Raw genomic sequence first — 27,948 nt, 5'->3', positions numbered from 1 at the left:
GAGGAAGGCAGCTGCGGATCCCACTCTTCGGTTTGCAGGGTTTTCCTCGGGGAGATCCGGCTCTGGCGGTAACGGATCCCTCTGGAGGTAACGGATCCCTCCAGTCCATTCCCTCCAGGGGAGCAAAAGGAGCTGGATCTTCCGCCTCCTCGCCCGGCCAAGGCTCCCCGGGTGCAGGGGGTGGGGGATCCGGATGAATCCGGGAAGGAGTTTTTGGGGAGGTTGTTTTCAGAAGGTCTCTCTGTGGTCCGTTTGACCAAGAAGCCTCTCAACATCCAGCGCAGTTGGAAAAATGGAGTAAACGGGAGCTTTTAAGTGGTTTTTTTGAGAGATGCCATGTGGATTTAACACGGACTGGTTTCATTGCAATGGGGAGGGGAGCGTTTGGGAGATAGAAAAGGTTTAAATGGTTTGAACGGGGCTCATGTTTTCTTCACCCCCCCCCCCCACCTCCAAGAGTTCCTCTTGCTTTGAGCTCCGTCTAAAAGGGTCTAAAATAATCTTTATTTTTATGCTAATCTTTACTTTGCTTTTTCTTTCAAAATCTGGGTAGAATTTATAAGCTTTGTATTTTCCTTGTTTTGCCCAAGAAGAGGCTGCGATGTGGCAGATGCTCCTTGGTGGATGTTTTAGAAACCACAAACTCTAAGGAAATTTTGAGGCTGGTCTTGTGAGCAGCTCCTAGAAGAAGCTGATTTTTTTTTTTTAATTTGATTTATATGCCGCCCTTCTCCAGAGACTCAGGGCGGCTTACAATGTGCTCAGCAATAGCCTTCATCCTTTTGTATATTTATACAAAGTCAGCTTATTGCCCCCATAACTGGGTCCTCAATTTACCTACCTTAGAAAGGATGGAAGGCTGAGTCAACCTTGAGCCTTGGCGAGATTCGAACCTGCAGTAATTGCAGGCAGCTGGTCTTAATAACCAGCTTAATAACAGGGTGCCTTAGACCACTGTACTACCAAGGCTGATGGCCAGAAGGTTGCCTTGCATGATTTTAAAATGCCTGTCCAAAGTAGCTTTGGGTCTGTGATGTCCTCCTGGCTACTTTACTCTGCAACAAGTGGCAAACTTGCCTGATCAATAACCAGCCAAGAGGCAATGAAGGCCTTCTGCTTGGTTTATTACAGTAAACAAGGAAAAGCTTTCAAAGTTTGATTCTCTCCAAAGTTCACCATCTCAAATCAAGATCTTTATAAATTCCCTACACTGGCCGCCCATCCCTCCTCGTTCCCCATTGGCTGAGATACTATGAGGTTACATTCTCTCTGACTTGCCTTCTACATATTTCCTGCTTCCCTCCCCAAACATGCTAAATCATATATATTACATGTGCATTTAAATGAGCAGACAATCTATGCAAAGTGGGTCAATATTCAATAGTTTATGGAGCATTCTCTTTTAACTTGTTTTCCAGTTCCTGGTTATTTTTTTTTTAAAGTAGTTTTTATTGAATATAAATATTAAAAAAAGACATACGTAACATATACACAACAAACATTTATACAACATATACACAAAAAGAGTGTAATTTCTTCTTAAGCATTTTTTCAGAGTGACGTTCTACAATTCTACTTATGGTATATTCCTTCACCTCTCCTTAATCTAATAACATTTTTTATTATATATATATATATTTAAATCGGTAATATTTCCCCTATATTTTTTGTATATTTCTGATTTTTAACCAATTATACCAATTATTCCATATTTTATAATAGTCTGATTCTTCTCTTTCTTGTAATTCTTTGGTAATTCTCCATTTCAGCGCATTCTAAAATTTTCCCTATTACTTCTGTTTCACTTGGTATTTTTTCTTGCTTCCAATTTTTTGCGTAGGTTATTCTTGCAGCAGTTAATATGTGAATTGTGAGATATTTGATATCCTTAGGGTATGATTTGTTAAAGATTCCTAATAGAAATGTTTCTGGTTCTTTTTCAATCTGTGTTTTTGTTATTTGTTCCAACCATTTTTTGATGTTAGACCAAAATTTCTTTGCTGCCAGGCACGTCCACCATAAATGATAAACCTAAATTTAACGAAAGCAACGGCGTACAAGGAAAACCAACTGAAAATGTTTTATCGGTGGCATATGTCTCCAACCAGATTGGCAAAAATACAACCTAAAAATAGCCCGATTTGGTGGAAGTGCAAAAAGGCACAAGGGACTTTCTATCAGTTCCTGGTTATTTTATGCATTCTTCGAACAATAGTTCGAACAACAATAGAACAACAACAATAGAACAACAATAGTCTTTCCTCTTATTCCTTTTATTCTCTTTCCTGTTTTTCAGTTTGCTTTGTTTTACCTTCAAGCTAGCTATTTCCTCTTGAAGCTACTTCCTCTTATAATTTTTAATTTGGAAGACCTTTCACTTACCTCTATCATTGTGGCAGCCCCTTCTTGGTAGATGTTTTAAAAAGCAGGAACTCTTAAGGAAAATTTGAGGCTGGTCTTGTGAGCAGCTGGTAGAACAAGCTGTTTTGATGGCCAAAAAGTTGCCTTGCGTGATTTTAAAATGGCTGCCCAAGTAGCATTGGATCCCAGGAAGCCTGGAATCTTGGTGGCCCTGCAGCCTCCAAAAAGAGCAGGAAAGAGGATCCCTTTTCTGATCTCACTTGTCTTCCTTTGAGTTTTCCTACTCACAACTATGCATAGGTCCCTGTTGGACTTCATCCTGCTGGTTTCTTCCATTTTGGTCCATCAAGATCTTCTTGAATCATGATTCTATCTCCACTGATTTGTGTCCTCAACAGATAATCTTATTTTTTTCCCCTCCTTCTTCCAGGTCATTTATAGATTATGATGGGGCAGGTAGGGAGGAGGTGGGGCCAACATGGACGGTATTGTGTTAACCACAAAAGAAATGATGGAGCATCACATTGGAGGGGGCTACTAGACTGAGAGCAAACACCCCCTGCACTCCCTGCTTCACCCACCCGCTGTTCATTTTTAATTTGACACTATTATACCATCATTTTTTTTATCCCATTATTTATCATTTCATTATTTTATTTATTTATTAGTTCAATTTATATGCCGCCCTCCTCCGGAGACTCAGGGCGGCTTAAAATGCGTTAAGCAATAGCCTTCATACTTTTGTATATACCTGCTTAGTAGGGCTTTTGCCCCCCCCCCAAGCGGTGTTCTTTTTTATACAAAGTCAGCTTATTGCCCCCACAATCCGGGTCCTCATTTTACCTACCTCGGAAGGATGGAAGGCTGAGTCAACCTTGAGCCTGGTGAGATTCGAATTTGCAGTAATTGCAGGCAGCTGGTGCTAGTTAACAGCACTTTAGTCTGCTGCGCCACCAAGGCTGGTTGCTGAGCACATTGTAAGCCGCCCTGAGTCTTCGGAGAAGGGCGGCATATAAATCAAATTTAAAAAAAAAAAAAAGGCTCTTTTGATACTGTTATGTTTACACCTATAGTCATTTCTCCATTTTTACTTTCATTTATTTATTTATTTTTATTTATTTATTTTTAAATTTGTATACCGCCCTTCTCCCTGAGGACTCAGGGCGGGGAACAGCCAAGTAAAAGCATAAACTACAAACATTAAAATGCAATTAAAAAGATATATATAAATTTGGCCCCATGATTAAAAACAATAACAAACAATTAAAAACATTTTAAAAAGTGTTAGGCCAGCCCGGCTTGCTGGAAAAAGAAGGTTTTAAGGGCACCGAGGTCTTGGATTCTCTTTATCTCTGGGGGCAGCTGATTCCAGAGGGTAGGTGCCCCCACAGAGAAGGCCCTCCCCCTGGGGGTCACCAGCCTACATTGTTTGGCTGATGGCACCCCGAGGAGGCCCTCTCTGTGGGAGCGCACAGGTCGATGGGAGGCCGTCGGTAGCAGCAGTCATAAGTCCCCTGGAGTAGGCCCTCGGTGAGATGGGTGGCAAATAAATTTAAACAACAAAGAAACAGCACGAAGGAGAGCTGCGTGGCCTTCCCAAGAGGAAGAGACTGAGCCGTGAAACGGATCCATGCAGGGAGAGGAAAAGTGTCACGAGGAAGCCAGGATGAATTAGCCATGATGGGATGGAGTTTATTAAGTCGAAAAATCAGAAAAAGCAAGAAAAGGGGAAAAGAAACGAGTTGCTTACGCTAAGCTCAACACTCTTCCTCCTCTTTTGCTTCTGCGACGCCTTAACCTTTTGCGTTGCCTGTCGGTAGTCCTCGATTCACGATTACAATTGGGATTAGAATCTCACTTGTTTTGGAAAATGATCATTATTGATCATTACTGCGAGTTCAATTCTCACCAGGCTCAAGGTCGACTCAGCCTTCCATCCTTTTTAAGGTGGGTAAAATGAGGACCCGGTTTGTGGGTCTGAATCCTTCTTTTCCTTTTAATTTTTGGGGGTTATCCTGTCCATCTCTGCACACTCCAGAATTTTTTTGATGATAATATCATCTGCAGGGGTTTCTGGGTTTTTCCAACATTGGGCATACACAATCCTAGCTGCTGTTAGGATATGTAAAATGAAATATGTGTTACCCTTATTATAGTTTCCTGGATGTATGCCCAACAAAAATGTCTCATGTATTGTCTTGTGATATTTTCCAGCCATGTGCGTATTTTCTTCCAGTATTTTTTTTGCTTTGGGACATGTCCACCACATATGGTAATAGGAGCCTGGTATCTGATTGCACTTCCAATATTTAACAGACCTGTTTTTATACATGTTTGCTAACCTTGCAGGTGAATAATGCCATCTATAAAACATTTTATAGAGGTTTTCTTTGTATAATGTTGACATTGTAAGTCTATGATTTCTATTCCATGAGTCTCTACATTTCTGAAAAGGAAATTCTCTGTTTCTCTTTCCTTCCTACAGCAGGAAGCAACTGTCATCAAAGATTTACCTGCAAGTCAACTATCAACAGATAGTAGGAAATTGGCACATGGCAGCAGCTGCCAGAACACATGGAGTGTGGGAAACTTTTGAATCCCCCGTCAGACACAAGCAGCACTCCGAAAAACCAGAAACAATCCCACGAATGCTCAGTGTGTGGGAAATCCTTTGCTCTCCAGTCCCTCCTTTTGACCCACAGGAAGGTCCATGTGGGAAGTGGATCCAATCAAGACTTTGAAGGTGAGAAATCTTCTGGAAAAGACGCCAAAGATCTCAGAAGGCCCCCCAGATTAAACCCCTATAAATGTGAGGAATGTGATTTACGCTTTGCTCAAAAGTCAGGACTTCTTAGACATCAGAAAATCCACACTAGAGAGAAACCTTATCAATATCTGGAATGTGGGAAATTCTTCCCTAAAAAAGCCAGGCTCAGAGACCACAAGAGGATTCCCACAGGGGAGAAACCTTACAAGTGTTGGGAATGTGGGAAGAGCTTTTCTCAGAAGGCAAGTCTACGGGTCCATGAGAAGATTCATGCAGGAATAAAATCTCACAAATGCTTTGCGTGTGGAAAATGTTTCACCCTGAGTGTCTATCTTCACAATCATGAGAAAACACACAGAGGGGAGAAAAACGAGAAGTGCCTCAAATGTGGGAAATGTTTCACTTGTAAATCAAATCTGGTGCGACATCAGAGACTTCACACTGGAGAGAGACCCTATAAATGCCCAGAATGTGGGAAAACATTTGTGGCTTCTTCTGAACTTCGGAGACACCAGAAGAGGCACACAGTGGAGAAACCCTATAAATGTGGGGAGTGTGGGAAAGGCTTTCTTGCACAAAGTGAGGTCCAGATTCATGAAAGAATCCACACAGGGGAGAAGCCATTCAAATGTGTGGAGTGCGGGAAATGCTTTTCCCGAAAAAAAAACCTTGGAATCCATCAGAGGGTCCATACAGGAGTGAAGCCATACAGATGCATAGAATGTGGGAAATCTTTTGCTTATACAGGAGGACTTTGGAGACATCAGAAAATCCACACTGGAGAGAAACCTTATCAATGTCTGGAATGTGGGAAAATTTTCCGTAAAGAAGCCACTCTCAGAGACCACAAAAGGATTCACACAGAGGAGAAACCTTACAAGTGTTGGGAATGTGGGAAGAGCTTTTCTCAGAAGTCAAGTCTTTGGGTCCATGAGAAGATTCATGCAGGAATCAAATCTTACAAATGCTTTGAGTGTGGAAAATGTTTCACCCTGAGTGTCTATCTTCATAATCATGAGAAAACACACAGAGGCGAGAAAAATGAAAAGTGCCTCAAATGTGGGAAATGTTTTATCTTGAAATCAAATCTGGTGCGACATCAGAGACTTCACACTGGAGAGAGACCCTATGAATGTCCAGAATGTGAGAAACGATTTGTGGATTCTTCTGAACTTCGGAGACACCAGAAGAGGCACCAAGAGGAGAAACCCTATCAATGTGGGGAGTGTGGGAAAGGTTTTCTTACACAAAGCGAGGTTCAGAGTCACAAGAGAATCCACACAGGGGAGAAGCCATTCAAATGTGGGGAGTGCGGGAAGTGCTTCTCCCAAAAACAAAACCTTGGAGTCCATCAGAAGATCCACACAGGAGAGAAGCCATACAGATGCATAGAATGTGGAAAATCTTTTGCTTATAAGGGAAACCTTTGGGCCCATCAGAAAATCCACACAGGGGAGAAGCCATATCAATGCAACAAATGCAGGAGATTTTATAGTAGCACATCAGCCCTTAGAGATCATATAAAAATTCACACAGGTGAAAAAAATTACAAATGTTTAGAGTGTGGGAGAGCATTTGCTCGGTCATTTCTCCTCAGAAACCACAGCCGAATCCATACAGGAGAGAAGCCCCATAAATGCTCAGAGTGCGATAAAAGCTTTTGTCAAAAAAGGTCTCTTTTGAAGCATCAGCAAATCCACACTGGAGAAAAAACAAATGCCTAGAGAGTGGAAAATGTTTCATCCGTCCTTCAGCACTTCACACTCACATCCAACATCATGGCCTCACAAGTGTGCAGAGTGAACACTTTTCATTGTAAAATCCCAGCTAAAAATGCACCAGAAAGTCCGTAGCAGAGATAAATCTTTTCAGTTGTCAACAATGCAGGGAAACAGTTTTTTTTCCAAAAGTCACACCTTGCCATTCATCTTGAATTTCACACAGTGACAGAAGAGAAATCCTACAATTGTTTGGTGTGGGGAAAATGTTTTTCGTAGTCAAGTAATCTTAAATTACCATTGAACTTAAATTTTAAGTACTTTCAAGTATAGTCTTTTACTGTGAGGTTTCATTATTGTTCATATATCATGTTATATTACAAATATTTTTCTTGCCTTTTCCCCCAACCCAATTAACCTATTTTCCATACAAATAACACGTCAAATCATGTGAACTGAATGCAGTTTTTGGGTGGGATTCATGAATCGCACTAATGGAGACCTGCCTTAACTCCTTGCTTGGTTAATTCCAGGGTGGATTTGATTTAAATTGAGTTGATTTAAATCACAATTTAAATCATGATTTAAATCACTAGGAAAAAGGCTTGATTTAAATCAACTCGATTTAAATCATAATTTTTAAAGAGCAGCTGTCATCTCTGCTACTCCTTTGACCCACTGTTGACTCACCGATAGTCCCAGTGTTGCAGAATATACAGCCTCATGCTACATAACTAAGCTCCATTTCATGCTGAATAAACTAAATTATTTCTGTATCTTAAATAGAAAACTATCTTACGATAGATTTTTACCCCAAAAGTTTTTTATTAAAATAAATTCGATAAAAATCAAAAAAATCCGATTTAAATTTAAAAAATCTGATTTTTTTTATTTTTTTTAAAAGAATCATTGATTTTTATCCACCCTGGTTAATTTTCTCCTTTGTCCTCCATAAACTGGCATGTCCTCCCCAGACCAAAGCAGCATAATGTTTACCAGCTGGTTTAGGTTGGAAGTTTTCCCTCTTCTTCCCCTAGGAATGTCCTTTATGACGTAGTTGCTGATGTGCTCAGAAGCTGGGATCTGCCCCACTCCTATTGGCTATTTCAGGAGGGTTCTGGCATCTCCCTGCCTCCTGCAAGCACAGGGCGGGACCCCCTGTGAGCCCCTTGATCCGGACACCTGGTTCCCCAGAGGCGCCTGGTACCCGGATGCTCCTCAAGACTAATGGAGCCTCTTTCTCTTTATGGATTTAAGGCTCCTTGGGAAGAAGGTCCAGTCCTGGGATACACAGAAGGTCAACTGAGAGCCTCTTGGTCTGGACAACTGGTTCCTCAGAAGTGGATCCCACTTTAGCACAAGGGATGAGGTGCCCCTAACTTCAGGGGAGGTGGAGTTCCCCTCGGAGCTGCTCTTCCTATGGGTTGGGATCCCCCCCCCTCTTCTTCAGCTCCAGAAATTCCATAAATCTTAAAATCAATCCAGGAAATAGCTCAGGGTGGAAATGAGGGGTCCTTCATGGTCTCTGAGCTTTGGTGTCTCCCTGGAGGCATCTCATTACCCGAACTGGGTAACATCATCAGGGCAGCAACCAACCACCAAGCTCTGGGAGCCTCAAGGACCCCTCAACTCTTACGGGGCCTTTTTGCACAACTCTTTCATCCAAACTCACACATCCATGGGTAAAAAAGGAGCATTTCCTTATTAAATCCAATAGATCAATAGCAGTGGTGAAATCTAAAATTTGTTACTACCGGTTCTGTGGATGTGGCTTTGGGGGGGGGTGTAATGTGACTGGATGGGCGTGGCCAATTTTTTTTTTTTTTAACTTTTAAAACCATTTTTTGTACAACCTCTTCGGGCGAAGAGGTGGTAAAAAAATGCTTTCAAAGCTCTGACGATCCCAGCTGAGTTGCCTGATCGGCAGAGGCTTTTTTAAGAAGCCTCTGCTGATCAGGCAACTCAGCTGGGATCGTCAGAGGCATTTAAAACAAAAAAAAGGGGTTTTTTTTTCTTTTAAAAGCCTTTGACGATCCCAGCTGAGCCGTGCGATCATAAGAGGCTTTTTTATTTTTATTTTTAAAAGCATTTTTTTGGCTGAAGAGGTTGTAGAAAAAATGTTTTTAAAAGTAAAAAAAAAAAGCCTCTGATGATTGTGCGGCTCAGCTGGGCATGGGGGGGTGGGTAGGGATTTTTGCTACCAGTTCTCCGAACCACCCACCTTCATCGCTCCCGGATCGGGCGATCCAGTCCGAACCGGGAGCATTTCACCCCTGATCAATAGGCTATATTTTCGTTTCCCACAATACCTTCATGCTATTGAGGCTACGCCCTGATCCAGTTCCCTGAGCCCTAAGTATCTCAGGAAACCTGGGTTAGGTCCAGCATTAATATGAAATTACCTGCAATACGTAAGGCATAATAAAACCTGCTGTATCATATATTATAATCAAGGAATGGCTGTATCTGTGAAGGTATTGGTGTCACAGACCCAGCACACAGGGCAGCATTGATTATGAAAAGTCAGGGGTGCCTGTGTGATGGACTTGTGCCCCTGAGTATGTGGCAATTGTGCTGTGCATGTTGAAAATGTGCTGTGCAATGTAGGAAGTTAGCACCCACCCCTTTCCTAGAAGAATGAAATATTTTAGGAAATATTAAAAAGGCAGAATATTATGTTTCCCTGGATGAGAAATGGAGAAGCATATTTTAAAGACGAAGCAGCTCCCACCTTCTTGCCCCCACCACCCTTTGTCAATGGGCCAGAGGCAGAAACTCAATCTTTGTCAATGGACCATCATCTGCAACACAATAGGACCCATCTAGCAACAGAAACTCACCACAGGGCACCTGGGAAGATTACATCACCCAGCAAGGCTAGCTAAGACCCCCACCCCCTGGGAGCCTGACAACCAATCAGGATACTCTTTCTGGGCCCCAGGAAGTTCAAAGCCAGAGAGGGCATAAAACCGGGGGACTCGCTGCATCTCGGCCCCTTTTCTGTTCAGGAACTCAAGCCATGTGATCCTGTCCACCATTAAACCATCTTTCCAAGCAGTCTCCATGTTTCCAGTGTCTTTTTCCCCACTTGGAGCCGAAGCCAGAAGGATATTTCTTCTAACACCTCTATGGGAACAAGCAGGAGATCTGAGCTGCTCCCCCAAACTCTCTCCTGTCTGGGGGGGGGGGTTCTGGTGATTAGGAAACAAAGGAATGTGAGAAGACCCACCTATGCTCAGAGACCCCCACTCAATTTAAACTCTCACGATGGAGGGTCATCATGTAAACCAGAGGTCTTCAAACTTGGCAGCTTTAAGACTTTGTGGACTTCAACTCCCAGAATTCTCCAGCCAGCATAGCTGGCTGGAGAATTCTGGGAGTTGAAGTCCACAAAGTCTTAAAGCTGTCAAGTTTGAAGACCTCTGATGTAAACCCTGCACCAGTGACTATTAGAGATCAATGTAAGATCTGATGATATCTGAATGAAAAGTTCCTGGGGGTAAAAAAATAAATATTTATTTTCCAGTTAGGAAGGAACACCCCAAAAAGTCCAAAAAAAGGAACTGAAGATCGCTGCTGGTTTACTGGCACTTTGAGCAGACTTCCTACAAGAGAAAAACCCTAAAAAGGGTTTCTCTGTGTCTGACCTCATAGAAGTACATCATACACGCTGGGAGCAGGAGGGGCAGCCCTGCTTCCAACGTGCAGAGAGAGAGAGAGAGAGAGAGAGACACTCTTCCCATGGGCAGAGGAACCCTCGACATCGCTGGAACAGAAGTTTCGGAGCACGTGATTCTGGCTGGGGGGGTGAGGAGTTGGCCAAGGGGCGGGGGCTGCAGGGCGGAGCCAGACCCCGAGAGAAGAGCAGAAGCCCCGCCCCCGCCTCTCCCCCCCCCACTGGCTGGATCTCGGATTTCCTCCGCGATTCCCGTTTCCCCAGCGAGGATCGGCGCTGGATTCCTCGGGAGAGGCTCCTGGATCTCGCTTCCCGGCAGGTGGGGCTGCTTTCCCTCCGGCCTCCAGGCCGCCCCTTTTGCCAGATTCTCCTCCCCGCCAGGAAGGAAGGGAGCTGCGGATCCCTCTCTTCGGCTTTCAAGGTCTTCCTTGGGGAGATCCGGCTCTGGCGTTGCCTGCAAGGAGCGGATCCCTCCCTTCCCTCCAGGTGGGCAAAGGGGGTTCCGTCCCCGGGCTGGATCTGGCCCCCTCCTTGCCAGGCCCAAGGCTCCCCGAGGGTGGATCCGGGAAGGAGCATTTGGGGAGGTTCTATTTCAGAAGGTCTCTCTGTGGTCCGTCGGAACCAGGAAGCCTCTCGACATCCGGTCCCCTGAAGTGCAGTGGGAAAAATGGAATAAACGGAGCTTTGATCCCTTTAGTGAGATTTGTCATGTGGTCTTAACCAGGGTGGATTTGATTTAAATCGAGTTGATTTAAATCATGATTTAAATCACTAGGAAAAAGGCTTGATTTAAATCAACTCGATTTAAATCATAATTTTTAAAGAGCCACTGTCATCTCTGCTCCTCCTTTGACCCACTGTTGACTCACCGATAGTCCCAGTGTTGCAGAATATACAGCCTCCTGCTGCATAACTAAGCTCCATTTCATGCTGAATAAACTAAATTATTTATGTATCTTAAATAGAAAACTATCTTACGATAAGATTTTTACCCCAAAAGTTTTTTATTAAAATAAATTCGATAAAAATTATAAAAAAAAATGATTTAAATCAAAAAAATCCAATTTAAATTAAAAAAATCTTATTTTTTTGATTTTTTTTAAAAAAAATCATTGATCTTTTTCCACCCTGGTCTTAACACAGGCTGACTTTGTTGCAATGGGGAGGGGAGCGTTTAGGAGACAGAAAAGGTTTCAATGATTTGAGTGGAGCTCCTGTTTTCTTCATACACCCGAAGAGACCCACTTTCTTGGAGCCTCGTCTAAAAGGCGAAAAATAAAAAAATCCTCTGTTTTTAGGCTAATCTTTCCTTTGCTTCTGCTTTAAAAAGATGGGTAGAATGTCTAAGCTTTATATTCTCCTTGTTTTGCCCAGAAGAGGCTGTGATGGGGCAGCTTCTTCTTGGTGGATGTTTTCCTTGTTAGTTGCAAAGTCGTGTCCGACCCATCGCGACCCCATGGACAACGTTCCTCCAGGCCTTCCTGTCCTCTACCATCCTCTGGAGTCCATTTAAACTCACGCCGATTGCTTCAGTGACTCCATCCATCCCATTCTTCTTTTGCCCTCAATCTTTCCCAGCATTAGGCTCTTCTCCAGTGAATCCTTCCTTCTCATTAGGTGGCCAAAGTATTTGCGTTTCCTCTTCAGGATCTGGCCTTCTGAAGAGCAGTCAAGGTTGATCTCCTCTAGGACTGACTGCTTTGATCGCCTTGCAGTCCAAGGGACTTGCAGGAGTCTTCTCCAGCACCAGGGTTCAAAGGCCTCCATTCTTTGGCGCTTAGCCTTTCTTATGGTCCAACTTTCACAGCCTGTTAGGTTCAGCTTGCAGCTTACTCCTAACTTGTTGGTCAGGCAATATATCTGTTTCTTTAAGAAACAACTGAACCATGTAATCAGGGTTTGCTGAACCCTGTAATTAGGCTACAGTGCATAAATAAGCAGCACAGAGAAGCGTTTGTTCTTCCTGCTTCTTCCGGATTGATACCTGATTGTATCCTGTTGCTTACTGCGTCTGTTATATGGTACTGTATACCAAGAGTTACTAAAGTCTGTTTGCTTTGGTAAGGGAAGATACTTACTGGACTGATATTACTGTTTATGACCTTGGACTGTTTTATTTACACCGAGACTGCTTGTTATCTATAAAAGTATTTTTCTCACACGAGCCGGACGTTTATCTCCTTCCCTGTGTGTTTCTGCTCTGCTCGTTGCACAAGCAACAAATACTTTTTACACACACCCTAACACAGCCGTACATTGCAACTGGGAAAACCATAGCCTTGAGTATACACACTTTTGTTGACAGGGTGATGTCTCTGCTTTTTAGTATGCCATAGCAGTCCCCATCTGCGGTGATCTTGGAGCCCAGGAAAGTAAAATCTGTCACTACCTCCATTTCTTCCCCATCTATTTGCCAGGAATTGAGAGGGCCGGATGCCATGATCTTAGTTTTCGTAATGTTGATTTTCAAGCCAACTTTTGCACTCACCTCCTTCACCCACATCGAGAGGCTCTTTAATTCCTCTTCGCTTTCTGCCATTAGAGTGGTATCGTCTGCATATCTGAGGTTGTTGATATTTCTCCCAGCAATCTTAATTCCGACTTTTGATTCCTCTAGCCCCGCCTTTCTCATGATTTGCTCTGCATATAAGTTAAATAGTCAGGTTGACAGTACCGGACTCCTTTCCCAATTTTGAACCAAACAGTGGTTCCTTGTCCGCTTCTCACTGTTGCTTCTTGACTTGCATATAGGTTTCTCAAGAGACAAATAAGGGCCTGGTGGCTCAGCAGACTAATAGCATTGTGATTAACACCAGCTGTCTGCAATTACTGTAAGTTCGAATCTCACCAGGCTAAGGTTGACTCAGCCTTCCATCCTTTCAAAGGTAGGTAAATTGAGGACCCAGTTTGTGGGGGCAATAAGCTGACTTATATACAAAAGTATGAAGGCTATTGCTTAACACCTTGTAAGCAGCCCTGAGTCTCTGGAGAAGGGCGGCATATAAATCAAATTAAAATAATAATAATAATAAGATGGTCTGGTACACCCATCTCTTTAAGAACTTGCCACAATTTGTTGTGATCCACACAATAAAAGGCTTTAGCATAGTCAATGAAGGAGAAGTAGATGTTTTTCTGGAACTTCCTAGCTTTCTCTATGATCCAGCATATGTTTGATCTCTAGTTCCTCTGCCTCTTCGAAATCCTGCCTGTACTTCTGGTCGTTCTCGAGCCACATACTGCTGGAGCCTAGCTTGTAGGATTTTAAGCATAACTTTACCAGCATGTGAAATGAGTGCAATGGTGCAATAGTTTGAACATTCTTTGGCATTGCCTTTCTTTGGAATTGGAATGTAAACTGACCTTTTCCAATCCTGCAGCCACTGCTGAGTTTTCCCAATTTGCTGGCAAATTGAGTATAGCACTTGCTTCCACTAGCTTTGGTTTTGCTCAGATTTCCTAAGGCCCATTTGACTTCACATTCTAGGATGTCTGGCTCGAGGTCAGTGACCTCCCCATCGTGGTTGTCAGGGATGTTAAGCTCGTTCTTGTATAGTTCTTATGTGTAATTTTGTCACCTCTTCTTAATCTCTTCTGCCTCTGTTAGGTCCCTGCCATTTTGGTCCTTTATCATGCCCATCTTTACATGAAACGTTCCCCTCATATCTCCAATTTTCTTGAAGAGATCTCTAGTCCTTCCTATTCTGTTGTTTTCTTCTATTTCTTTGCACTGTTCATTTAAGAAGGTATTCTTATCTCTTCTAACTATTCTCTGGAATTCTGTATTCAGTTGGGTGTATCTTTCTCTTTCTCCCTTGCCTTTCGCGTCCCTTCTTTCCTCAACTATTTGCAAAGCTTCCTCAGACAGCCATTTTGCTTTCTTGCATTTCTTTTTCTTTGGGATGGTTTTAATTGCTACCTCTTGTACAATGTTGCGAACCTCCGTCCATAGTTTTTCAGGCACTCTATCAGATCTAATTCCTTAAACCTATTTGTCACTTCTGCTGTATATTCATCAGGGATATGATTTAGCTCATACCTGAGTGGCCTAGTGCTTTTCCCTACTTTCTTCAATTTAAGCCTAAATTTTGCAACGAAAAGCTCATGATCTGAGCCACAGTCAGCTCCTGTTCTTGTTTTTACTGACTGTATAGAGCCATGATGGCGAACCTATGGCAGGCGTGCCACAGGTGACACGCGGCGCCATATCAGTGGGCACGCAAACTCAGCTCTGGCACACATGTGCGCCCCGGCCAGCTGATTTTCGGGCCTTCTGGGCCCACTGGAAGTCGCCAAACAGACCATTTCCGGCCTCTGGAGAGCCTCCAGGGAGGTGGAGAAGGTCATTTCCGCCCTCCCAAGGCTCCTAGAAAGGCTCTGGAGCCTGGGGAGGGCAAAAAAAAGGGGTCTACTGGGCCCGCCGTGCCATCACATGCCAAAAGCAAGGGAAGCGCGGGTGTGTGTGTCACACATACATGTGCTGGGGCGGGGCGCATAGAATTATGGGTGTGAGCACACACACGTACAAACCCCCAGGGCTCCCCCCACTTTTGGCACATGATGGCAAAAAGGTTAGCCATCACTGCGATAGAGCTTCTCCATATTTGGCTGCAGAGCACATAGTCAATATGATGTCTGTGTTGACCGTCTGGTGATGTCCATGTGTAGAGTCATCTCTTGGGTTGTTGGAAAAAGAGTGTTTGCTATGACCATCGTATTCCCTTGTCGAAATTCTATCAGCCTGTGCCCTGCTTCATTTTGTACTCCAAGGCCAAACTTGCCTGTTATTCTGGTTATCTTTTGGCTTCCTACTGTAGCATTCCAATCCCCCATGATGATAAGGACATCATTTTTTGGTGTTAATTCTATAAGGTGCTGTAGGCCTTCATGGAACCGGTCAATTTCATCCTCTTCAGCAACAGTGGTTGGGGCATAGATTTGGACTACTGTGATATTGAATGGTTTGCCTTGGATCCGAACTGAGATCATTCTGTCATTTTGGGGATTGTATCCCAGTATTGCTTTTCCTACTCTTTTATTGCCTATGAAGGCTACTCCATTTCTTCTGAGGGATTCTTGCCCGCAGTAGTGTACCTGATGGTCATCTGAATTAAATTCACCCATTCCTGTTCGCTGATTCCTAAGATGTCGATATTTATTATTGTCATCTTTTGTTTGACCACGTCCAGCTTGCCTTGATTCATGGATCTTACCTCCCAGGTTCCTATGGAGACTAGATCTTTACAGCATCGGACTTTCCTTTCACCACCAGATGCATCCACAGCTGAGCATCCTTTTGGCTTTGGCCCAGTCGCTTCACTCTTTCTGACGCTACTAGTACTAGGCCTCTGCTCTTCCCCAGTAGCATATCAGACACCTTCCAACCTGAGGGGTTCATCTTCCAGCATCATCTCTTTTTTCCTTTTGGTACTGACCATGGGGTTTTCATGACAAAGACACTGGAGTGGCTTGCCATTTCCTTCTCCAGTGGATCACATTTTGTCAGAGCTCCCTGCTATGACCAGTCTGTCTTGGGTGGCCCTGCATGGCATAGCTCATTGCTTCATTTGAGCTACGCAAGCCCCTTCGCCATGACAAGGCAGTAATCCATGAAGGGGGCGTTAATCCTATTATGTCCTACAGGTCGAGTCCTGTCCTTTTTAATCCCATCACCCAGGAGCTGAATATGTTTTATGAATAGATTAGCTGGGATTTCTTAATGGGCACAAAATCGAGGCTGTTTTACTATGCAGGAAGTCTGAGGTTGCCTCTCCATTTCTCCTTTGGGGAAATATAATATTCTATCTCTTTTAACATTCCCCTAAATATTTCATTCTCTAGAACAGGGGGCTTCCCACGGAAGGTATTCTAAATAAACCAATGTCAAGGGGAGGAATGTGTGAGATTAGGCCAAAGCCACCATCCTTAAAAGTGGTCAAGGCATGTAAGCAGGGTGGACAAAGCCAGGAAAATCTCCCTCAGGGAAAGGATCCAAGTCCTTAAGGCAGGGGTCAGCAACCTGCAGCTCCGGAGCCACATTCGGCTCTTTGGGCCCACTGCTGTGGCTCCCTGTCAGGTGATCCCACCACTGGCTGGCCCCACTCCTCGCCCTCCCCTCCCAGTCACTCCTCGCCTGGCCTGAAAAGTTAAGGGCAACGGTGGGGGATGGAGAAGTGGCCCAGGGCAGAGACAGGGAGATATAGAGAGAGTGGGGGAGAGAGAGACATAGAGAGATACAGAGAGAGGGAGGGGGAGAGAGAGATGTCAAAAGGATTTTGTAGTTCCCAGTGTTTTTTAACAACTGGTTCTCTGCCCTAATGACCGGCTGGGTAGGCGTGGCTAGGAGGAGTCATGTGACTGGTGGAAGTGAGTGATGTCGAGTTGGCCACGCCCACCCAGGTTTTGTGGCTCCCGGTGTTTTCTTTTCTGTGGAAAACGGGTCCAAATGACTCTTTGGGTATTTAAGGTTGCAGACTCTTGCCTTAAGGGAACAAAAGGACAAAAGCTGGAGCTGAACCCCTGGCAAGCCCCTCCCCAAATCTCACTAACAAAGGAGTTGGCCTTGCATGGGAAGCCCCTCCCCCACCATCTCTGGAATAAAAGGAGGTCCTGAAGCCTTTTGAGATGTTTTTTGAACAAGACTGCCATTCTCCAAGGTGTCGGCAGTAAGGCCGCATTTCACACTGGCAGTAGGGACACTGGGCTGAAGTCCAGTCCTGGGGTCGGTGGCAGTTGGTTGAAAGTGGTGAGGGCCTCCACTTTAGGCCTAGCCCCAGCATTGCTGTCAGTCAGGGCTCTTTGCATGGCTGGACTGGGGCGACTCAGGCTTCCAGGAGTGGCTGCAGTTTTGCATCCTATTTCAGCACCCTCAAAACATGGGGGGACTGTTCCATGTCTCCAGGACCATCCCCACCCCAGAGACACCCCTACATCCCTTGGCTTGGCTTTCCTCCACTTAAGAACCCATCAGATCACTTAATATCCGCAAAGAGGAGTTTGGGATGATGCTTGTCGAGACCTGATCCCTCATCTACCCACTGCTTCACTGAGTGACCGAGATTCCAGTCCCAATTGTAGTCATAAGTGGGGGACTACCTCTACATTCAGAGTTTCTTTTTCACCTTGTAATAAGACAAGAACCAAGGAGGAAAAGATAAGTGTCAATGAACAGCAGAAGAGTTTGCCTCCTAGAGATGTGGGGTGACAAAAATAACTGGAGATTTTGTCTCGGGTGTACTGGGGACCCATGTCCCATTTTGGAGGAGGAGGTGAGTCTGGAAGACCTTCCAGGTCCCTTCCAAATCAAGGATTTTGTGATTCTGTATGTTTCTCAAAAGAAAATATAATTCTTGTATTCTTTTTTTCCAGCAGGAAAACAACTGTGACCAAAGATTTACCCGCAAGACAAATGTCAGTAGATAGTGAAAATTTGGCATACTCAGCAGCCAGCAGAAAGCATGGAGGGTGGGAAACTCTTGGATCCCTCATCAGAAACAAGCAGCACTCCGAAAAAGTATAGAAGACCCCATGAATGCTCAGAGTGTGGGAAATCTTTTACTCGCAGGTCCGTCCTTTTGACCCACAGGAAGGTCCATGTGGGAAGTGGATCCAATGAAGGTTCAGAGGGTGAGAAATCCTCTGGAAAAGACTCCAAAGGTCTCAGAAGCTCCTCCAGACTAAAACCCTATAAATGTGAGGAATGTGGCTTATGCTTTGGTCAAAAGTCTTGGCTTCTGAGACATCAGAAAATCCACACTGGAGAGAAACCTTATCAATGTCTGGAATGTGGGAATTTTTTCTGTAGAAAATTCTATCTCAGAATTCATGAGAGAATCCACACAGGGGAGAAACCTTACAAGTGTTGGGAATGTGGGAAGAGCTTTTCTCAGAAGTCAGATCTTCAGTCCCATAAGAAGATTCACTTAGGAATAAAACCTCACAAATGCTTTGAGTGTGGAAAATGTTTCTTCAAGGGTTCAGACCTTCGGAATCATTGGAAAACACACACAGGGGAGAAAAACGAAAAGTGCCTCGAGTGTGGGAAATGTTTTACCTCAAAATCAACCCTGGTGCAACATCAGAGACGTCACACTGGAGAGAGACCCTATGAATGCCCAGAATGTGAGAAACAATTTGTGTATTCTTTTGAACTTCGGAGTCACCAGAAGAGGCACAAAGAGGAGAAACCCTATCAATGTAGGGAGTGTGGGAAAAGCTTTATTTCATCAAGAGAGTTTCAGAGTCACGAGAGAATCCACACAGGGGAGAAGCCATTCAAATGTGGGGAGTGTGGGAAGTGCTTTGCCCAAAAACAAAACCTTGGACGCCATCAGAAGCTCCACACAGGAGAGAAGCCCTATAGATGCATAGAATGTGGAAAATATTTTAGACAAAGGGGAGACCTTTGGAGACATCATAGAATCCACACGGGGGAGAAGCCACATCAATGCAACGACTGTGGAAAATTTTATCGTACCTCATCAGCCCTTAGAAGTCATGTGAAAATTCACACGGGGGAAAAAAACTACAAATGTTTAGACTGTGGGAGAGCATTTTCCCATTCAGGTTCCCTTAGAAGTCACAGCCGAATCCATACAGGAGAGAAGGCCCATAAATGTTAGTGTGTAATAAATGTTTTTCACGGAAAGATTGTCTTTTGATTCATCAGCGAATCCACACTGGAGAGAAACCATATAAATGTCTGGAATGTGGGAAATGTTTTGCCAAATCTTCATCACTTCACAAGCACACCAGACGTCACACAGGAGAGTAGCCTTACAAGTGTGCAGAGTTTAGGTTAGTTTATTGTCATTGCACCTCGTACAACAAAATTAGATGCCATGTTTGGTGTACATTATAATTATAAAAATAAAACACAAACACACATCCTTCACATTCTATACAATTGAATTGAAAACCCCTGATATTGCATTAAATAAATAAATAAATAAATAAATAAATAAATAATTTTATTTCTATACCACCCTTCTCCTGGAGGACTCAGGGCGGTGTACAGCCTATTAAAAACACAAAGACAAACATCAGTTAAAAATAATTAAAATTATTACATAATTTCGGCTCAGATTGAAACCCCCCAATTTAAAAATCATTACATTGATAGCCCAGCTTGGCGGAATAGCAGGGTCTTGAGGGCACAGCGAAATACACGGAGGTCGGAGATCTTACGCGTTTCCGGGGGCAGTTCATTCCACAGGGCAGGGGCTCCCACAGAGAAGGCCCTCCCCCTGGGTGTCGCCAGCCGACATAACTTGGCTGACGGCACCCTGAGGAGACCCTCTCTGTGAGAGCGAACTGGCCGGTGGGAGGCTGTTGGTGGCAGAAGTCGGTCTCGAAGGTACCCGGGTCCTATGCCATGGAGCACTTTAAAGGTGGTAACCAACACCTTGAATCGCACCCAGAAGACCACTGGGAGCCAGTGCAGCTCGCACAGGAGGGGTGTCGCGAGGCTGTGGGTGGTTATAGTGTATTAATATTGCATAGTGTATAGTGCATTAATATTGCACTATACAGTAGAATTCAATCTAGTTATTGCTCTGGGATAGAAACTGTTTTTCAGCCTATTTGTCCTTGTTTTTATTATCCTGTACCGTCTGCCAGATGGTAATAGTTCAAAAAAAAGGGTGCCCAGAATGAGGTGGATCTCTAAGAATGTTTTGACCTTTCTTAAGGCAACGGGAGCTATAAAGCTCTTCCAAAGAGGGTAGGGGGCAACCAATGATCCTCTGGGCAACGACGTTGACCCTCTGGAGCTCTGTCCTATCTGCCACTGTGCAATTGGCAAACCATACACAGGTGCAGTAAGTTAAAATACTCTCTATGGTGCAGTGGTAGGAGGTCACCAGCAGTTTTTCATTCAGTTGTTGTTTCCTGAGAAGTCTCAGGTAGTATAATCTCTGCTGGGCCCTTTTGACCAATGCTGCAATGTGAGCGCCCCAAGTCAGGCCCTCTTTTAAGATAACACCCAGAAACCTAAAACTGGCCACTTGCTCCACTCGGCCTCCATTTATAAGCAAGGGCTGAATGTCTGATCTATTCCTTCTATAGTCCACTATAAGTGTAGGTAAATAGGTCAAGGTTCGTGGTGGCTGCTGAGAGGAGCATATTGCCTTAGCTCATACTCTGTGAATCTTGACTGCTTGCCTCATTGTTGGTTCGGATCTGGATTATCTCATTGTACCTTCAGAGGATGGCATCTTGAGACAGGGGTGAATAAATTATCCAATCCGAACCAGGGGTGGGTTCTAAATTTTTTTACTACCGGTTCTGTGGGCGTGGCTTATTTTGTGGGCATGGCTTGGAGGTCATGTGACTGGGTGGATGTGGCTAGCTGGTCATGTGACCGGGTGGCCATGGCTATGTGTATAGGGACTACTCAGAGGGCTGAAAAAAGTCATTTCTGACAGGTCCTCGCACTTTTGACTGGTCTTCACACTTATGACCATCCTCACATTTATGCCCGTGCAGCATTCTTAACAACCATGTCACTCATTTCACAACTGCTTCTCTTCACCATGGTGATAAGATAGGGCAAAAAACGTAAAATGTGAGGATAGTCGTAAATTTGAGATCTGGTCAAAAGTGCGAGGACCAGTCAAAAATAACTTTTTCAGCCCTCTGAGTAGTCCATGTGCACAAAAGGACTACCCAGAGGGCTGAAAAAAGTGATTTCTGACAGGTCCTCGCACTTTTGGCTGGTCTTCGCACTTATGACTGGTCATCATTTATGCCCATTGTAGCATTCTTAACAACCGTGTCACTCATTTCACAACTGCTTCTCTTCACCATGGTGACAAGATAGGGCAAAAACGTAAAATGTGAGGACAGTCGTAAGTTCGAGGACTGGTCAAAAGTGCGAGGACCAGTCAGAAATAACTTTTTCAGCCCTCTGAGTAGTTCATATGCATAAAAGGATACAGCAATAGAGAGGGATGAAGGAAGGGAAGGGAAATTAGAGTAGGAGTGAGGGTAAGAGAGGGAGGAAGAGAGGAGGAGAAGGAGAAAGGAAGAGGAAGTAGGGAGGAAAAGAAGAGGGGGAGGAAGAGAAAGTAAGAAGGAAAGAAAAGAGAGAGGTGGTAGGTTTGAGGAGAAAGATTGCTGTACAATAAAAAAGATGAAAGGGAAGAAAGCCAACCCCAAACAAATATAAAGATATTAAGATAAAGAATGAATTGTTAAACTTTAAAGAATAAAAGAGAACAAATATGAATAAATAACAATAATTAGAAACACACATACAAACATACAATGTATTTTTATTTGGCCGGTTCACAAATTTAAACAGTGTTTAGTCATTTCAATTAAATTTCTATATTCCCTTTTTGCCATATTTATTCCTCATCAATTTTTGTAAAAAACCAATATTACCCTTCATCCTCATCTCTAATCTTAATCAAATTCAATTTTTCCCTTCTATTCTATATTATACCCCTTCCCATTGTCATCTATTTTTATATCCATCCTCACATTGGTTAATTATGTAATATTACAGTTGTTTAATATAAATTCAACATTTTAATATAAATCAATTATATAACTACCTTTTTTGTATATTAATCAATATGAACATGAATATTCCAATTATTTCCATGCAATCCAATTTCTTACAAATCAATTAATTATATTTACCAATAATAATAAACCAAATAATTTCCCCCATATATTCCTCCAAACCACAATTTAACCATTTCTGCTTTCAACACAATATACAATTAATAGTATCTCAATTATTACAATTCCCTAGTTAAATAGAGCTTTTTTTCTTTTGTGTTTTAAAATCTTGAACTCTCCTCTTTTTCCCTAAATTTCCCATTGTTTGCACCTACCTTTTTTGGTGAGGAAAAAGAAAAGAAATCTGCCTGCCTAATTTTCCAACGTTGCAGCAACAGCAAAGCCAACAGCCTGCTTTACTTTCAGTTTCGTTTTTCAGCATAGCTAGGGGAAAAAAAATTGCTCCAGCACTCTTTGCAAGCAAGCAGCAGAGCCCTCCGCAAAACAGCTGAGAGCAAATCAGCTGAGAGTCGGGAGCTGGTCTAATCAAGGGCTAATTAGCCTATGCTGAAGCTCCGCGGGCCAATAAAATTACAAAAAAACACCGAACCATTTGTTAAATTGCTGGCTCGCCCGTCCCTTGCCCACCACTATTTATTGGCAATAAATAGTGGTGCGGAGGGGTGGGGCAAGCCAGCAATTTAACAAACGGTTGGGCTGAACCCCCTAGAACCGGCAGAATCCCACCACTGGCTATAGGGCGGCCCTTTGAAGCCCCGCGGCAAGAATTTAAACAGTTTTTTTTCCTCTAGCCATCAGCTGGGACTCAGGAGGCAGCAATAGATTGGGGGTGTGACAATAAAAGGTAAGAATAATGTGGGGGGGGTGGGAGGGCGGGGGGGAGAACCAGTTCGGTGACATCATATTGTCACCACTACCGGCTCGGCCGAACCGGACCAAACCGGGAGGAACCCACCACTGATCCAAACCCTGTTGCTGTCCTCCCTTTTATCTACTTGTGTAAAACTGTATAAAAATAAAGCTCTCGGGGAAACCAAGGAAGACATCTTGGAACAGAGCAAAAGCCTGGACCTCTGATTTACAACATATAAGCTCCAGGGTCTTATTGGTGCTAAGGTCCACGTTATTGTCTCCACACCACGAAAGCAACCGGTCCATCTCATCTCGATAGGCAGATTCATCCCTCCCGGAGAAGAGTCCCACCACTGTCGTAACATCTGTAAATTTAGTAATAGTATTACTAGCGTGAGTGGGAATGCAGTCATGCACATAAAGAGTATAGGGTAAGGGACTCAACACGCAGCCCTGTGTTGTACCAGTGTTAAGAATAAAGGCTGAAGAGATATGATTACCTAATCTGACCCTCTGAGAGCGGCCAGACAGGAAATCCATAATCCAAAGGCAGATTGAATAAGAAAGCCCAAGATCCATAAGTTTAGGCCCCCTGCCCTTTGGAATGAGCTGCCCTCAGAAATTCGTAAAATCTCTGATCTCCGTGTATTTCGCTGTGCCCTCAAAACCTTGTTGTTCCGCCAGGCTGGGCTATCAAGGTAAAGATTTTAATTGGGTTTTTAAAAATGGGATTTTATATTTGAGGTTTTATAAATTGGGCCTATTATTTAATAATTTTAATTATTTTTAAATTTTGTCTGTCTTTGTGTTTTTAATCAGGCTGTACACCGCCCTGAGTCCTTCGGGAGAAGGGCGGTATAGAAATTAAATAAATAAATAAATAAATAAATAAATAAATAAATAAATAAATAGGCACTAGTCCAGGGGTCGGCAACTTTAAACACTCAAAGAGCCAACTAGAAGCCCTCGTTCAATTCTGGAGCCGACCGGAAGTCCAGTTCCCCCATCATAAGAGTCTCCTAGCGCGGCGTCCTTTTTCCTCTACCTGTCCTAACCTAAAGCCCTATCAATTGTGGAGCCGACCAGCAACGGAGCCGCACCAGAGGGATGAAAGAGCCACATGCGGCTCCAGAGCCGCGGGTTGCTGACCCCTGCACTAGTCTATGTGGAAGTATTGTGTTAAATGCAGAGCTAAAATCTACAAAAAGCTTCCTCCCATAGCCCCACCACCACCACTGTTCCAAATGAGTCAGAGCAGCGTGACGAGTGATGGCTATAGCATCCTCTGTAGATCTAGTTCTTCTGTATGCAAACTGGTGTTTTATCAAATGTATGCGGAAGACCAGAAATGATGTGCCGGCAGATCAATTTCTCAAAACACTTCATGATGATAGGAGTGAGTGCCACTGCTCTGTAATGGTTGAAGTTATTGATAGGGAACGTCTTGGGCAGCGGAACAATGGTGGAAGCCTTCAAACAAGATGGAATAGTGGACTAGGATAAAGACCGATTGAAGATCCTGGTAAAGACTTCAGCCAACTGATCAGAACAGTCTCTGAGCACTCGGTCAGAGATACCGTCAGACCGGCAGCCTTCCTAGGGTCCACAGCTCTCAGAATGCTCCTCACCTCCTCTTCCTCCACAATGGGCTGGTGGCTGTATGAGTGAGAGAAACCATTTCATTGCAAAACAAAGTTAAAAATGCACCAGAAAGAGATAAACCTGTTTAGTTGTGAACAATGTGGAAAACATGTTTTTTTTTTAAAACATCACATTTTATAATTCACCAGAAACATCACACGGTGACAGAAGCAGTGGTGGGTTCCTCCTGGTTTAGTCCGGTTCGGCCGAGCCGGTAGCGGTGACGATATGACATCACCGAACCAGTTCTCCCCCAACCACCCTCCCACCCCACCCCCACGTTATTCTTACCTTTTATTTGATCCCACCCCCAGTCTATTGCTGCCTCCTGAGTCCCAGCTGATGACTAGAGGGAAAAAAACTGTTTAAACTCTTGCCGCGGGGCTTCAAAGGGCCATCCTATAGCTGATCAGTGTTAAAAGCAAACAAATGAGTCGGGCCGTAAGTGCGAGGACTGGTCGTAAGTGTGAGGCCCTTCCAGAAATGACTCTGACCAGCTAGCCACACCCACCTAGTCACATGACCTCCAAGCCACACCCACAAAATAAGCCACGCCCACAGAGCCGGTAGTAAAAAAATTTAGAACCCACCCCTGGACAGAAGGGAAATCCTAAAAAATGTTGATGTGGGGAAAATGTTTTTTTTTCTACTGAAGAAACTTCAAATCCCATCAGAGAGTACACAATGAGGCAAAAGGACGTAAGTGTTGGGAGTTTGAGGATGTTTTGTTCACAAAGCTGCATTAGTCACTTACCAGAGTGATTACACAAAAAAGTTATATGACTGGGGGGGAATATATATAATATTTTGGAGAGTACAGGAAGTCTTTGACTTATGACCACAACTGGGAATGGATTTCTGGTCATAAATTGTTCCAGTCAAGGCACCCGGGTATTTTTGTTAATTCTTACTAGACCTTTGTTGATCAATAAGGAGAAATGAAGATTTAGAGAGCAGAAAATGAGGTGAAGGGTGGAATGAAGATGCATCTTGTTGGTTATTTAGTGTTGATGTTGAATATTCTGGCTGAGGATGAAGAGGGAAAATTTCTTTTTCTTACTATCTTTTTTGGATGGATCTTTTTTTGGCTTTTTTTTACATTGTCTTTTTCATATGTTCAAACACACACACACACACACACACACACACACATACATACATACTGTACGTAGTTGTATTGAGTTTCTTTTTTGATCTGCAAATATAATCCTTAATAAAAGTATTGTTCAAAATAATGAGGAAAAGTGTTTTTAGAGCATGGACGGAGTCAAGATGGCCGTCAGATGGTGCCATGCTCTACCGTCCATGCACTCTGCTGTTGATGTGCTCAGAATCTTAGATCTGCCTGACTCCTATTGGCTACTTCAGGGGGCTTCTGGCATCTCCCTGTCCCCTCCAAGCACAGGGCGGGACCCCTTGTGAGCCCCTTGATCCGGACACCTGGTTTCCCAGAGGCGCCTGGTACCCGGATGCTCCTCAAGACTAATGGAGCCTCTTTCTCTTTATGGATTTAAGGCTCTTTGGGAAGAAGGTCCAGTCCTGGGATACACGGAAGGTCAACTGAGAGCCTCTTGGTCTGGACACCTGGTTCCTCAGAAGTGGATCCCACTTTAGCACAAGGGATGAGGTGCCCCTAACTTCAGGGGAGGTGGAGTTCCCCTCAGAGCTGCTCTTCCTATGGGTTGGGATCCCCCCCCCTTCTTCAGCTCCAGAAATTCCATAAATCTTAAAATCAATCCAGGAAATAGTTCAGGGTGGAAATGAGGGGTCCTTCATGGTCTCTGAGCTTTGGTGTCTCCCTGGAGATATCTCATTACCCGAACTGCGTAACATCATCAGGGCAGTAACCAACCACTAAGCTCTGGGAGCCTCAAGGACCCCTCAACTCTTACGGGGCCTTTTTGCACAACTCTTTCATCCAAACTCACACATCCATGGGAAAAAAAGGAGCATTTCCTTATTAAATCCAATAGATCAGTGTGAGAAAACCTTTCATTGTAAATCACAGCTAAAAATGCCCCAGAAAGTCCTTCAATTGTAACCAACGTTGGAATCTTTTTTTCCCCCAAAAAAATCACCCCATACTTTTCACTAGGAACTTCAGATAGTCACAGAAAGGAAATGCTACAATTGTTTGGTGTGGGGAAAACACTTTTCCTAGCCAAACCACTTCAAATCACATCAGAGAGTACACAACGAGGCAAAAGTGCACAAAGAGTGTGAGGATCTTTTGCTCCCAAAGCCGCATTAGTAACTCACCAGAGTGATTACACTAGAGGAGATATCGGGAGCAGAAATAATGTTTTGCAGGCTTTAAGTGTTATATGTCCATAACCGCCAATGGATTTCGGGTCATACATTTTAAGTCAAGGCACCCAGGTATTTTTGTTATTTTTTACTACCCTGTTTCCCCGAAAATAAGACATCCCCTCATAATAAGCCCAATCAGGCTTTTGAGCGCATACACTAAAATAAACCCTCCCCGAAAATATTTGAACGCAGAGCTGGAAATCAGTTAAGACGGCAAGAGGTGCCCCATCTTGCTCCACACATCCCAAAATAATAAGACCTCCCTGAAAATAAGGTCAAGCACTTATTTTGGGGTTCAAAAAATATAAGACAGGGTCTTATTTTCGGGGAAACAGTTGACTTTTGTTGATCAATGAGGAGAACTGAAGATTTAGAGAGGAGAAAATGGGGTGAGAGTAGAATGAAGATGCATCTGGTGGTTTATTTAGTGATAAAGTGTTGGTGTTGAATATGCTGGTTGAGAATCCTATGAATGCCCAGAATGTGAGAAACGATTTGTGTATTCTTTTGAACTTCGGAGTCACCAAAAGAGGCAAAAGAGGAGAAACCCTATGAATGTGGGGAGTGTGGGAAAGGTTTTCTTGCACGAAGAGATATTCAGATTCATAAGAAAATCCACACAGGGGAGAAGCCATATCAATGTAATGAATGTGGAAGCTTTTATATTTCCATATCAGCCCTTAGAAGTCATGTGAAAATTCACACAGGGGAAAAAAACTACAAATGTTTGGACTGTGGGAGAGCATTTGCTATGTCATCAAACCTTAGACGTCACAGCCGAATCCATACAGGAGAGAAACCTCACACGTGCTCAGAATGTGGTCAATGTTTTTCACGAAAAGATACTCTCTTGGTGATCAACGAATCCACAGTGGAAAAAAACCATATTAATATCTGGAGTGTGAGAAATGTTTTGCCCATCCTTCAACTCTTTGCACTCACACCAGAAGTCAACACAAAAGATACAAGTGTGCAGAGTGCGAGAAACCTTTTCCTAGTAAATCAAAACTAAAAATGCACCAGAAAGTCCATAGCAGATATAAATCTCTTCAGTTGTGAACAAAGCGGGAAACGTTTTTTTTTTTTCAGAAGTT

The 27,948-nt window shown here is 43.6% G+C and overlaps 1 pseudogene; it reads left to right on the top strand.

The window, feature by feature from the left end:
- Positions 1–27,913, top strand: LOC139310007 (zinc finger protein 208-like; annotated as a pseudogene).
- The last annotated feature ends 35 nt before the right edge of the window (positions 27,914–27,948 follow it).

The sequence above is a fragment of the Pituophis catenifer genome, unplaced genomic scaffold (genome assembly GCF_029215685.1).
Source record: "Pituophis catenifer annectens isolate HBS135680 unplaced genomic scaffold, rPitCat1.0.hap2 SCAF_2, whole genome shotgun sequence".
NCBI lineage: Eukaryota > Metazoa > Chordata > Lepidosauria > Squamata > Colubridae > Pituophis > Pituophis catenifer.
Note: the sequence above shows the minus strand (reverse complement) of the source record. Positions and strands in the feature narration are given on the sequence as shown.